The sequence below is a fragment of the Oncorhynchus gorbuscha genome, linkage group LG16 (assembly GCF_021184085.1).
Source record: "Oncorhynchus gorbuscha isolate QuinsamMale2020 ecotype Even-year linkage group LG16, OgorEven_v1.0, whole genome shotgun sequence".
Taxonomy (NCBI): domain Eukaryota; kingdom Metazoa; phylum Chordata; class Actinopteri; order Salmoniformes; family Salmonidae; genus Oncorhynchus; species Oncorhynchus gorbuscha.
Window position 1 is genome coordinate 47,366,419 of NC_060188.1, and position 14,314 is coordinate 47,380,732.

Below are 14,314 nucleotides of genomic sequence, written 5' to 3' on the forward strand. Positions count from 1 at the left end.
GCTCCTGTGAAAAGTCCTTTCGTGCACGGCGCCAGCTGCACTCCTGGTTGCGCAAGACAATGGGTCAGAAAAGGCTTGCAAGTAGTGATGCACCGATATGACATTTTTGACCGATACCGATATCCAATATTTTCCTTGCCTTAGCTGCCTTTTAAGCATTCTAGTACAGTTAAATATTTAACACACACATGTGTGCAGTCTAAGGCACTGTATCTCAGTGCAAGAGGCATCACTACAGTCCCTGGTTCGAATCCAGGCTGTATCACATCCAACCGTGATTGGGAGTCCCATAGTGCGGCGCACAATTGGCCTAGCGTTGTCCAGGTTTGGCTGGGGTAGGCCGCCATTTTAAATAAGAATTTGTTCTTAAACTGACTTGCCTAGTTAAAAATAAAAGGTTACTCACACACACACACACACACACACACACACACACACACACACACACACACACACACACACACACACACACACACACACACACACACACACACACACACACACACACACACACACACACACACACCAAAAAGTTATTTTGTTGGCATTTACATATGTCCCCATTACCAGCAAAGCATAATCAAAACCTATTTCTTTCACTTACTTGCTGTGCTATTTCGTTGTTCATTTGTTCAGTCGTTTCATTCTCAACCAGAATTTCTGTGGAACGCCGTTTGGGTATTTGCGTGTCAAAAAAGATACACATCAAATAACACTATTTGATGTGTCAAATAAGGATGTTGACCAATCAGGACCTGAATATGACTGCATGTCACATAATAATTGAACGCGTTCATACATTTTTTTTATGTAGTTATTCCACATTGATTACAATATCACTCATATTTCATATGTCACAACGATTCATCGATACCTATGCTAGGATGCTGGTAAAGTTGTCTCGTGCACCTACAGTGCTGGTCATTAAAAAAAGCTAGCTAGCTCATGGATGCAAACAATGTTCTTCCCCAAAAACATTGCAAAATGACATAATCTGTTTCAGTAGCTATAGTTAGCTAGCTAAATCTATAGCTGGTGTCATCTATAATAACCCTAATTTATAAGACCATTCTTATTTGATTAATGGTGGTCGTACCCATCTATGTGAAGCTAGCCATAAATAAGGATTAGCCACAACAGTTAGCCTTCAAAATGAAAGTATGGCATAATTCTACTATTTGTATTCATTTGCATCACTGTCAATTATATACTTTTATTTTGAAGGCAAACCGCAAATTCCACTATTGCGCCTAATCCTTATTGTGGCTAGCTTCACAACACATATCCCAGTCCGATCGAGCCTCACTAGCCAGATGAAGCTAGTTGGCTGCTTATAACGTTAACTTTTGGCAACAGGGTTAAGGAGCTGGCTAGGTATTTATTTTCATGAACTGAAGTTCAATTTCAATAGGAGAACAACAAGTGGCAACCTAGCTAACATTTACTCACAAGGATTCCTAAATCATTCCTAAGAATAATTATAAATGATTTCAGTTTCTACTGGTCATTGTTTTCAGGCTGGTTGTATTGGTGCTAGCTAGGTAAAGTTACTCCAGAGGTTGCGGTTGAACAAACAATGCTTTATTACCAATACAGTATTGTAAACACATCGTTCGTGGCCCGGTGTTTGTTTGTTTGCAGACAGTTTTGTACAGCTTTGACACTGCTACTGTATCTTTTTTGACGCTATTACTGTGTAACTCCAGTAGGGCAATGTCTGAAAAATGGCTCACTTGGTAGTGGGGACAGGTGCCCGACCAGTCGGCGAAAACCAACATCACCCACGACAGAGTATGTTGGCATTAATGGATTTCGCCTTTGAGTTGAGTCAATTACAGTTTCTTCCTCTTTCAAATGACTGCTCGACTTGTTGACTGCTCGATCCACACAGCAGACGTTGCGGGCCAGGTTAGGAATGCTGTGTTGTAGGTGTAGTGCAACATTTTACTTGGCATGATTACATTATGTACCTAAGTTATATAGGTATGCATGTCAGCTTTGACATGGTTTTGCACATCGGTGTTAAACATGACATCGGCCGATACCGATGTTGGCATTTTTAGCTAATATCATCCGATTCCCGATATGTTCACCGATATATCGTGCATCCCTACTTGCAAGTCTTTCAGCCATGTCCATTGAGGCTGAAGTGCTTGGGCCACAATAATGTCATTGACCATTTTGCAATCTTTAAAAATAGGAGAGACACTCTGATGAGTCCACCCACAAAATAAGCATCAAGAGGTAAGCAAGAGGAGCAGTTCTGTAATATAGGTTGTAATATTTGTTTGGGATCTTACTCAGATTTGATTCCTAATTATTTTTCAAACTTTCAATTTTATTCAGCTCATGAGTTGAATTTAGTTTTGTCCCATTATGGATGATACGGTTTAAGATGTTCCATGTGTCTGAATTATTGGGTTAATTTTTTAATTTAAGTAAGTCATATTAGATCAGTATCTAACACAAACTATGAGGCAGGTATACTTTTGAACAACCTTGACCAAAAATAACCTTATTTTGATCGATTTTACACCCGTTGTTACTCTAAAAATACATGATGAAAATACGTTTTTGTGGGGTTTTTAAAAAAGCCTGGGGGAGTATGCCCCCCCCTAATAGAGGCTTAGACCCCCTATCCATGAATCTCTAGTGACATCCCAGTTGGGTGAACTGTTTATAAATTACAGCAAATTACAGGGGGCATACACCTTGCCCGTTCCAGTCAGGAACAGACTGTGGTCCTGCCCGCACACCACCTACAGAACAGACATGGCATCTGCAGGTTCTAATCACCAATAACAGTCACAAAATGCATTTTCGCTCCAGGGTGAAGTTTTCCCCATGTTCAGTTCTAGGACCAGCATTCCCTACTCCAATCCTAACCTTAATCATTTAAAAAAATGGAGCCTTTATTTAAACCAGGGTCATTGAGAAACATTCTCTTTTACAATAACAACCTGACCAAGATGGAGCAATAATGGCTGGGGTGTCTCACTGTCCCCGATACACAAAACAGACTAAACACAGCTGGGTCACTGGGCTGTAAAAGCCTTCCATCTTGTGAATGATGTGACTGGCACAGCAATGGAGAGAGGTAAAAAGAGAGAGAGGGAGAACAGCCAACAATCAACTATTCAAGGAGGCCGGTCTGTCCAGAAAAGGTCACCTCTGCCCATCCAACCCCATTGGACATTTTGCATAAAGACCCAAGTCCCCACGCCTAATGTCCCATACAAACAGCCCAAGAACGTACTAATCAGGAAAGGCATTCACTCTAAGTAGACTTCTAAAGAGGCTGTATGTATCAAGCTTCTCAGAGTAGGAGAGCTCTAGGATCAGCACTCCCCTGTCCATATAATCTTATTCATTGTGATCAAAAGACTAAACTGATCCTAAAATCAGCACACCACCTCTGAGACGATTCATATATACGGCCCCTGAACACACAATTCTAATAGGATTGTAGTTCAACTCGAAAGGTTATAGGAAGTCATTCGGCAGAACAGCACAGTCTGAAATTCCTGGAGAGTGAATACATTTCCAGCCTGCATGGATTTGACACTGTGAGTCATTAGCATGACTCGACATACACCCGGCCGTGTTGCATGACAACGGCAGAGAGGCAGACTTTCCTTTGCATTTTGAGCATTGTTTGAGCCTGATCAATTGCGTCAGTAATATGGCGTGTAAACACACGTGTGTGTGTGTGTGTGTGTGGTACCTGTACATCTTCAGCAATCTCCCTCCCACACTGGCCATAGGCATTGTTCCCCAGACTGAACACTGATGTGGGAGAGGGAGAGAACGAAAGAGAGACATGAAACCTGTGTGGGGGGGGGGGGGGGTGATCCATATGCTTAGATTAACATGGAGCACAGTGCAGCATAAGACAGGACCTTACTGCACTGATTGGAATGCCACTCATTTCAGCTGCATTGTATTACTGCAATACTGTGTCTGTAAAACTAAAGGTGGCACTTTAATTTAAAGTAGAGAAATGACAAAGTATTTTCTTAGAAAAGTTATAAATAACACAGTATTAATCTATACATTATATGTTTGTTTCTTTGGGATGAAATAAAACAAGGATAACAGGGCACCAATAGGTACCAGGTAAGTTACCAATTATTGTTAGATTACTATATATAGTATATACCTCATGTAGCCTAGCCCATAGTCCTATATGTTTTAATAAGGTTAGTATCACACCTCATGTAGCCTTGTCCATAGTCCTATAAGGTTAGTATCACACCTCATGTAGCCTCGTCCATAGTCCTATAAGGTTAGTATCCTATATGTTTTAATAAGGTTAGTATCACACCTCAAAGTACTGATTGTTACCACATAATTTCTTAGTTAAATTTCAGCGGAAAGAGTACTATGTATACTTAAGTCCAAAAACAGGATCGTAAAAGCAACTATAACGCCCTCTTTGCCGATCATTGGCTCTAACATATTTCTGCAAATTGCATAAGCGAAGGTCGGTATTCAAATGACAAATTGACTGAAAATAGCAGGAAGGATCAACATCAACATTTTCAACACTTAAGAGACCACATGTGGACCACATGTTGATATCTTAACATTACTGGGTGGTCAGTTATAGGAGTGCCCTGGCTTGCATCCATCAATCCCTATCCCAGTCTGTTGTTCCCACATGCTTCAGGAGGGCCACCATTGTTCCTGTTCCCAAGAAAGCTAAGGTAACTGAGCTAAACGACTACCGCCCCGTAGCACTCACTTCCGTCATCATGAAGTGCTTTGAGAGACTAATCAAGGACCATATCACCTCCAATCTACCTGACACCCTAGACCCACTCCAATTTGCTTACCGCCCAAATAGGTCCACAGACGATGCAATCTCAACCACACTGCACACTGCCCCAACCCATCTGGACAAGAGGAATACCTATGTGAGAATGCTGTTCATCGACTACAGCTTGGCATTTAACACCATAGTGCCCTCCAAGCTCGTCATCAAGCTCGAGACCCTGGGTCTCGACCCCACCCTGTGCAACTGGGTACTGGACTTCCTGACGGGCCACCCCCAGGTGGTGAGGGTAGGCAACAACATCTCCACCCCGCTGATCCTCAACACTGGGGCCCCACAAGGGTGTGTTCTGAGCCCTCTCCTGTACTCCCTGCTCCCCCATGACTGCGTGGCCACGCACGCCTCCAACTCATTCATCAAGTTTGCGGACGACACAACAGTGGTAGGCTTGATTACCAACAACGACGAGACGGCCTACAGGGAGGAGGTGAGGGCCCTCGGAGTGTGGTGTCAGGAAAATAACTCACACTCAACGTCAACAAAAATAAGGAGATGATTGTGGACTTCAGGAAACATCAGAGGGAACACCCCCCTGTCCACATCGATGGAACAGTAGTGGAGAGGGTAGTTTTAAGTTCCTCGGCGTACACATCACAGACAAACTGAATTGGTCCACCCACACAGACAGCATCGTGAAGAAGGCGCAGCAGCGCCTCTTCAACCTCAGGAGACTGAAGAAATTCGGCTTGTCACCAAAAGCACTCACAAACTTCTACAGATGCACAATCGAGAGCATTCTGTCGGGCTGCATCACCGCCTGGTACGGCAACTGCTCCGCCCACAACCGTAAGGCTCTCCAGAGGGTAGTGAGGTCTGCACAACGCATCACCGGGGGCAAACTACCTGCCCTCCAGGACACCTACACCACCCAATGTCACAGGACGGCCATAAAGATCATCAAGGACAGCAACCACCCGAGCCACTGCCTGTTCACCCCGCTATCATCCAGAAGGCGAGGTCAGTACAGGTGCATCAAAGCTGGGATCGAGAGACTGAAAAACAGCTTCTATCTCAAGGCCCTCAGACTGTTAAACAGCCACCACTAACATTGAGTGGCTGCTGCCAACACACTGACTCAAGTCCAGCCACTTTAATAATGGGAATTGATGGGAAATGATGTAAAATATATCACTAGCCACTTTAAACAATGCTACCTAATATAATGTTTACATACCCTACATTATTAATCGCATATGTATATGTATATACTGTACTCTATCATCTACTGCATCCTTATGTAATACATGTATCACTAGCCACTTTAACTATGCCACTTTGTTTACATACTCATCTCATATGTATATACTGCACTCAATACCATCTACTGTATCTTGCCTATGCCGCTCTGTACCATCACTCATTCATATATCTTTATGTACATATTCTTTATCCCCTTACACTTGTGTCTATAAGGTAGTAGTTTTGGAATTGTTAGCTAGATTACTTGTTGGTTATTACTGCATTGTCGGAACCAGAAGCACAAGCATTTCGCTACACTCGCACTAACATCTGCTAACCATGTGTATGTGACAAATAAAATTGAATTGAGTAATTTTAACTAATTAGAATAGAATAATGTTTATTGTCCATGTCGCCACGAACAATGGAAATGTGTCTTCAATGGAAATGCTCTGTTCTCAGTCCCCCCTTGACATACAGTTGAGACGAGCACAGGGTGAAGCTGCGGGGCCCATGGATGGAGAGCAAGTTGTTGGGTTAAGGGCCTTGCTCAAGGTCCCAGTTTTTGGGTAATATTTTCATCCAAATAGTTTTTTTTTGCAAAAAAGCACACACAGTGAGCAAAATAACCCCAAATAGATAGGATAGCACATTATTCAAGGTATAAATTATAATCTCGGAAACTATATCTTGCGCTATATCTTGCGTTGATTTTCAACTCCTTACATTTATGTGAATGTCTCACGAGAGCTTATCCAAAACAAGTTTACTTAGATTCTCAGGTATATCATAAAAGGTGTTGCGGCCGGCCGCGACCGGGAGACCCATGAGGCAGGGCACAATTGGCCCAGCGTCGTCCGGGTTAGGGAGAGTTTGGCTGGTAGGGATGTCCTTGTCCCATCGCATTCTAGCGACTCTTGTGGCGGGCTGGGCGCAGTGCACACTGACACGGTCTCTAGGTGTACGGTGTTACCTCCAACACATTGGTGCGGCTGGCTCCCGGGTTAAGCGACCTATTGTGTTAAGAAGATGTGCGACTTGGCGGGTCGTGTTTCGGAGGTTGCACGACTCTCGACCTTCGCCTCTCCTGAGTCTGTACAACGGGACAAGACTAACTATCAATTGGACATCACGAAATTGCGGAGAAAAGGGGTAAAACAAAAGAAAGAAAGGAAGGTGTAACAAATCGTTGTTGCTCAAAGTATTGGGAGTTATTTTCGTAACAGTTCAGTGCCATTTTACATGAGGAAAATAAAATGTCACCCTCTGTGGCGTCTCTTACCTCCCTCTGAGTCGGTGAGCACTAGGGAGTGTGCACGGCAATGTGCCACCTACACCACCCTGTTCTCCTGGGCCTGGCCAGGGGGAGAGGCACCGGGGAGGGCTCCAGCACATAGTCATATCTCTTATCTAGAGTGAACACTAGGAAATTTATACATCACTGGGACGGTTTGACACTAGCCCTGGTCCCAGATTTGTTTGAGCTCTTGCAAACTCCATTACTTGGCAAGAGAGCAGACAGACTGGCAGTCAGGCTAGTCTGACGCATACTATTTGCTCGTTCACAGGTATCAGCTCAGGGCAGGCGCTGCACAAATTCATCTGAATATTAGCAGCTAATGGGACTCTACATCATATAGACTCGAGATTGATGAAAGTGTGCAGCAGTCGTTGAAAACATACACCCATCATCGAGCAAATTATGCACATCCTCCAATATTTCTTGGTTGACAAGCTGGTGCACTTTTATGGATGAATCGGTTAAAGCTGCAGTCTTGATGCAAAAAACAATAAACTGCAATCCCCGCCACTTGGTTTGCTATAAAGCTGAGGGATGGACAAGGTTTACAACGGAGTTAAACAACATTTTTGGAAAAGGCAGTTGTATTAAACTCACGAAGCATCTATGTTATTTTATTAATCAATCAATGAGTGTATATTATTATTTGAAACAGCAAGATCCCAGATTGTGCCGTTAAATAAAGAAGTTGGAGGAGAGAGTGCTTGCCATGGAGGATGGGGGGAGTGAGAGAGGGAATGACTATTACGGCAGCCTTGCTGGGTGCGTTGGAGGCCCAGCTGGGAGTCTCTGTGGAGGACCATTCCCCACACCTTGGTGAGGTCCTTGGTGGAGGAGGAGAGAAGTGTGAAGACGTACCCACAGGCTTCAGAGGAGATCTGAGGAGAGGGACCAGCACGGGAGTCAGTCACTCACTGTCTGTCAGTCAGTGTCATCTATTCAAGTACATCAATTGTGTTTTCAACAGTTCGCATATCATGTTAGAAAAACGGAATGCATGTATGGCGTACCTGCCATGGGTACAGATGCATTGCCCAGACAATGAGTACATATGGGGCCAAAACGCAGTGTTGTCAAGTAGGAGTAGTCAGGCAGTGGTCAGGTCACCAAATCTGGTCCTTGAGACCTGGGTGTGCAGGCTTTTGCTCCAGCCCAGTACTAACACAACTGATTTAGCCAACTGACTGCTCATCAAGACCTCAATTAGCTGAATAGGGATCTTGTTCAGTAGCCACAAAATAGGAGAAAACACTTTGATAAGAGAAGTATCCTACTACCTGAACTTGTCCAAGAAGAAGTCAGATTTTGGTTCTCCAATGCAAAACATTTTGTGCCCCAGCCCTACCGAACAAACACGGCCCGAGTGTAGACCAACTGGCCTGGAACAAAATCTGTTGGCATAAATTGTATAGAAACATGTCTGTGTGTCAGTTAAGTGTTTCTGTGGTTAAAGAGAGACATTACCTGCTGCTCTGTCTCCAGGCGGTAAGATGTGAGCTGGTATTTCCTGGCCTTTTTTCAGCCACTGCCCGGAACCTCAAATCTGGGAATGCCCAGGGCTCCAGTGTAGCTAAAACCCCATATGAACACTTTGTGGTTGGGCTTTCTCAAGTTTCCCCACATACTGAAGCACTGGACCCTCATTCTTTCGCTCCCGAGACCTGGAGACAATGGTGGGGGTTGCATATTCCTGAGCTCCATGTGCTAACCTGTGTCGGGCATACACTCGAAGGCACGCCAATGACATCTCCGCCCCTCAGCCGCCTGAGAAATCATGAAACAGAACACATAATAAGCCAGATATTGGGTTGTCATTGGACATTTGACAGAGAGGAGAGAAAGAGTCTTGCTAGAATTGTGTAAGTGGGGTTTAGCTCTATAGTACTAATGTGCACGAAATATATAATTTCAAAGAGTTAATACAGCCATTTTGAAACTAGCTAAATAACCAAGGTAAACATTGGCAACCACAGCACTACCCTTCTTCTAACACGGCTAACGTTAGTAATCTAACATTGCACTATTACTAAAATGGTAGTGATTCATTGAATTTTTGCAAGCAGCACTTAGATTGTTGTAGACAGCAACAAAAAAACTCCTTTAGCTTAGCCGCTAACTATTACAGTCACTCAGCATCATATAAAAAAATAGTAAAGTTAGCTACAGTATCTTTGCAAATGGTTTTAACTTTGGTCCTTTTTAATCTTTACGACACACGCTTCAATGCAAGAGTGACACCTAGATATAATCGTAATATTCATAGCTACCTACAGTGCCTTGCAAAAGTATTCATTTTTCCTATTTTGTTGCATTACAACCTGTTATTTAAATATAATATATATGTTATTTACATGGCTTTTTATTTGGATCTCATGTAATCGACACAAAATAGTCTAAATTGGTGAAGTGAAATGAAAAAAATGTGTTGTTTCAAAATCTGGTGCAACCAATTATCTTCAGAAGTGACATAATTAGTTAGATTGCACACTGGTGGACTTTATTTAAGTGTCACATGATCTCAGTATATATACACCTGTTCTGAAAGGCCCCAGTGTCCGCAACACCACCAAGCAAGGGGCACCACCAAGCAAGCGGCACCATGAAGACCAAGGAGCTCTCCAACAGGTCAGGGACAAAGTTGTGGATTAGTACAGATCAGAGTTGGGTTTTAAAAAAATATCCAAAACTTTGAACATCCCACAGAGCACTATTAAACCCATTATAAAAAAAAATTGAAAGAATATGACACCACAACAAACCTGCCAAGAGAGGGCCGCCCACCAAAACTCATGGACCAGGCAAGGAGGGCATTAATCAGAGGCAACAAAGAGACCAACGATAACCCTGAAGGAGCTGCAAAGCTCCACAGCGGAGATGGGAGTATCTGTCCATAGGACCACTTTAAGCCATACACTCCACAGAGCTGGGCTTTATGGGAGAGTTGCCAGAAAGAAAGCCATTGCTTAAAGAAAAAATTAAGCAGACACGTTTGGTGTTCGCCAAAAGGCATGTGGGAGACTCCCCAAACATATTGAAGAAGGTAATGAATACTTTCGCAAGCCACTGTACATTATGGTGACATGAGTTGTGTGTGCGTGTTCCGTTTTGACATGCGTATGTCCACAGAGGGAGCCGTGACAGTCACCCTTAACTGCACTCTCAACTTTGATCCGATTCAGAAAGGAACCAATACAAGTGAAGCAAGTGACAGTACGCTACGTTGCTGGGCTGGAGTGTAAATTCTGAATGACAGTTTATTATCTGAGCAACTGTCAATGTTATCTGAATCATCAACTCTTTCTCTCACCCACATGCAATTACACAGTTTTGTGTCCCTCCGTTTCGTATGATATGTTACATTTTCCAATGATATAGTACACATATAGAAGTTACATCTGGAGAGTGTTTGCAAATTGCCGAGATATTGCCATTAGATCATTTTCGCCCTTTAGCCGCTGTGTGGACGATGCATCTCAGCTGAATGATGCCTGGCCGCTCTACAGACAACATTAAAAATACCTTTTTTTGAGGCCGGATCCAACAGCAATTTGAATTACGCTAACCAAATGAGTTTAAACATCAAATTTGAATGGAAAACAGATTATTAGCTAAATTATACTGGCAATAATAAAAAACAGTATGCTTTGCTGGACTATAAGTGATTTTGTTTGTGGGTAAAATGAAGAGTAGATTCAAGTTAATCATTGCTATACCATCAAGTTCTTAAAAGAACTCCAGCACAGAAGAAGAGAGAAACATCATATTTAACCAAAATATAGCTTTATGCAGAGGGGGTTTCTAACTGTAGTTGGTTCGATAAAGATGGAATTAAGGTTTAATTATAGGCTAAGAGCAGTGAATATGTGATGAATATATTTACAAGAAAAGGTCATGCTTTGAGTCCAATGACGAAGTCGAAAATAGACGAAACGTAGTCTGTACCCAGATAAAGAGCAATATACCAAATGATAGACACAACTGAGAATTCCTCTGAGAATTGACAAGCAGTCCTAAGGTCAAGAATGAGATGACACAGGCACAAATTAGGAGAAAACATGAATGCGCACTTTAAAACAGACACATCAATAATCTTTTTAGACAAAGTACAATAGACAGGGACATGATAAACACACAATTGCTACTGTGACTCGGGGCTTGAAATATGTAGCTGTTCAAAACAGACTGGGACAGATCTGGGATGATAGATCCAAAATTAATGCAACCCCTCCATGCAGGGGCTGGGGGTTCGTTTGGGATTCACAGAGAATTCACTGGCAGACTTGAATCGACAGCCTGTTTGACAGATGGAGACAAACAATAACGTATTGTAGATGGGTATACAGTGCATTCGGAAAGTACTCAGATCCCTTCCCTTTTCCACATTTTGTTACATTACAGCCTTATTCTAAAATCTACACACAATACCCCATAATGACAAACCGATGTTTGCAGATGTATTCATAACAAAAAAGGAAAAAAATAAGCATTTGTAGCGTGGTTCGGTCCGCGTTGTGTACTTTTAATTAGGACGCTGCCACAACTGGAGGTCTGCTGGTTGAATTATTTTTATTTGCCCTGCACACGAAGAGACAACACACATTATGTTAACCCTTGGCGCAGTCACAGCTCTCAGGCACCTGTGCAAACACATGGACACTCAAGTACTCACAAGTTACAATAGGTACCCTAGTTAGCGAGCTCGGTGAAACTTGTTAACATAAATCTTTATATTATCCACATTGTAACAAATGTATGGTAGCATAACAGCACATTGTGTAACATTACCACAGTTTTATATTGAACAATTCCGGAGCCAAGGACAACATACCTTGCTAGCTGAAGGTCAGCCAAAAGAGAACAATAAAGGGGTACGGAATTACAGATAACCCGCGATGGGCCAAACCAAAATATACACAACTTTTACAATCACGTGTAAAGTGTTTGTACACCAAAAAATAACATTAGCTATGCAGCTGTAATTAAATAAATAAAATACACTGAATTATTATTATCAAATGATTAACATCCCCTCTTTACCTGGCCTATTTGAATTGGTCCTTGTGTGCATAATCTAGGGGAACAACATCACACTGCTACACATTTACATAAGTAAGTGCAATGAGACTCAAAATTGAGCTCAGGTGCATCCTGTTTCCATTGAGCATCCCTGATGTTTCTACAACTTGGAGTCCACCTGTGGTAAAATCAATTGATTGGACATGATTTGGAAAGGCACACACCTGTCTATATAAGGTCCCACGGTTGACAGGGCATGTCAGAGCAAAAACTAAGCCATGAGGTCGAAGGAGTTGACCGTAGAGCTCCGAGACAGGATTGTGTGAAGGCACATATCTGGGGAAGGGTACCAACAAATGTCAGCATCATTGAAGGTCCCCAAGAACACAGTGGCCTCCATCATTCTTAAATGGAAGAAGTTTGGAACCACCAAGACTCTTCCTAGAGCTGGCAAAAGACTAAACTGAGCAAAAGACCACGAGAAACAAGATTCTCTGGTCTGATGAAACCAAGATTGAACTCTTTGGCCTGAATGCCAAGCTTCACGTCTGGAGGAAACCTGACACCATCCTTACGGTGAAGCATGGTGGTGGCAGCATCATTCTGTGCAGATGTTTTTCAGTGCCAGGGACTAGGAGACTAGTCAGGATCGATGGAAAGATGAACAGATCGAGCAAAGTACAGAGAGATCCTCAATGAAAACCTGCTCCAGAGTACTCATGCCCTCAGACTGGGGCGAGGGTTCACCTTACAACAGAACAATGACCCTAAGCACACAGCCAAGACAAAGCAGGAGTGGCTTCAGGACAAGTCTCTGAATGTCCTTGAGTGGCCCAGCCAGAACCCGGACTTGAACCTGATTGAACATCTCTGGAGAGACCTGAAAATAGCTGTGCAGCGATGCTTCTTATCCAACCTGACAGAGCTTGAGAGGATCTGCAGAGAAGAATGGGAGAAACTCCCCAAATACAGGTGTGCCAAGCTTGTAGCGTCATACCCAAGAAGACTCGAGTCTGTAATCGCTGCGAAAGGTGCTTCAACAAAGTTCTGAGTAAAGGGTCTGTGTGTAGATTGATGAGGGGAGGGATAACCTATTTAATAAATTTTAGAATAAGGCTGTAGCATAACAAAATCAGAATACTTTCCAAATTCTCTGTATGATAAGCTACGTCTCTACTGTAACTTGATCAGTAGGCCTACCGTTAATTACTTTATTGTTCTGCTCTCTCATCCACTAGTCCACTGGTCCTTATTCGCCTCCCATTTGCTCTGTTTTGGCTCAGCCTGAGACAATTTTGAATGGGTTTCTCAACATCAGTCTATCATTTCTGACAGAGCTAAATTTCTTAGAACTGACACTAGAAGGGAAAACATTAAGCAAAAAAGTATCAGAACATTTGTATTTAACAAGAGTAGTGATGTTTTGCATCCCAATTCTCCACACTTCTCCTAAAGTATGCACTTGTACACTCCTTCTCATAGGTATTAAAGGCATTGCATTGGTGTGAGTATTGGCTGGAGGGATTGGTGATTTAATTTATTCAATTAAGAAAATACAAGGCTGCTCCAGCCGGAAACAACCGAACATACATAAATTAATTATTCAGGATAAGAGAAAGGCAAGGTGGAATATATACCACATTTTTTTGTGGTTGTTAGAGCAACAGGTGCTGTGGGTGGGCTCTCTATGTGGTCTTTACACTAGCTGATTTCCAAGAGTTTCTGTATAATAACATCCATTTGATTTACAATGGTCTTTACATTCACTTACTAATCATAAAACAGAAAAATATCACAGTAATGGTTGAACCTACCCACTATGATGTCCTTCACTGGTTGTGTCTTAATGCCAATCTTCTGTCCTCTCCCACACCAATTGAATTGGATGTCTAGGTCAGATCCGCCACACTGACCCTCAAAATGGGGGCCCCTCAGGGGTGCGTGCTTAATCCCCTCCTGTACTCCCTGTTCACCCACGACTGTGT

General features: G+C 42.7%; 1 pseudogene; it reads right to left on the minus strand.

The window, feature by feature from the left end:
* Positions 1-2,684: 2,684 nt before the first annotated feature.
* LOC123999766 lies at positions 2,685-9,060 on the minus strand (annotated as a pseudogene).
* Between the last annotated feature and the right edge of the window lie 5,254 nt (positions 9,061-14,314).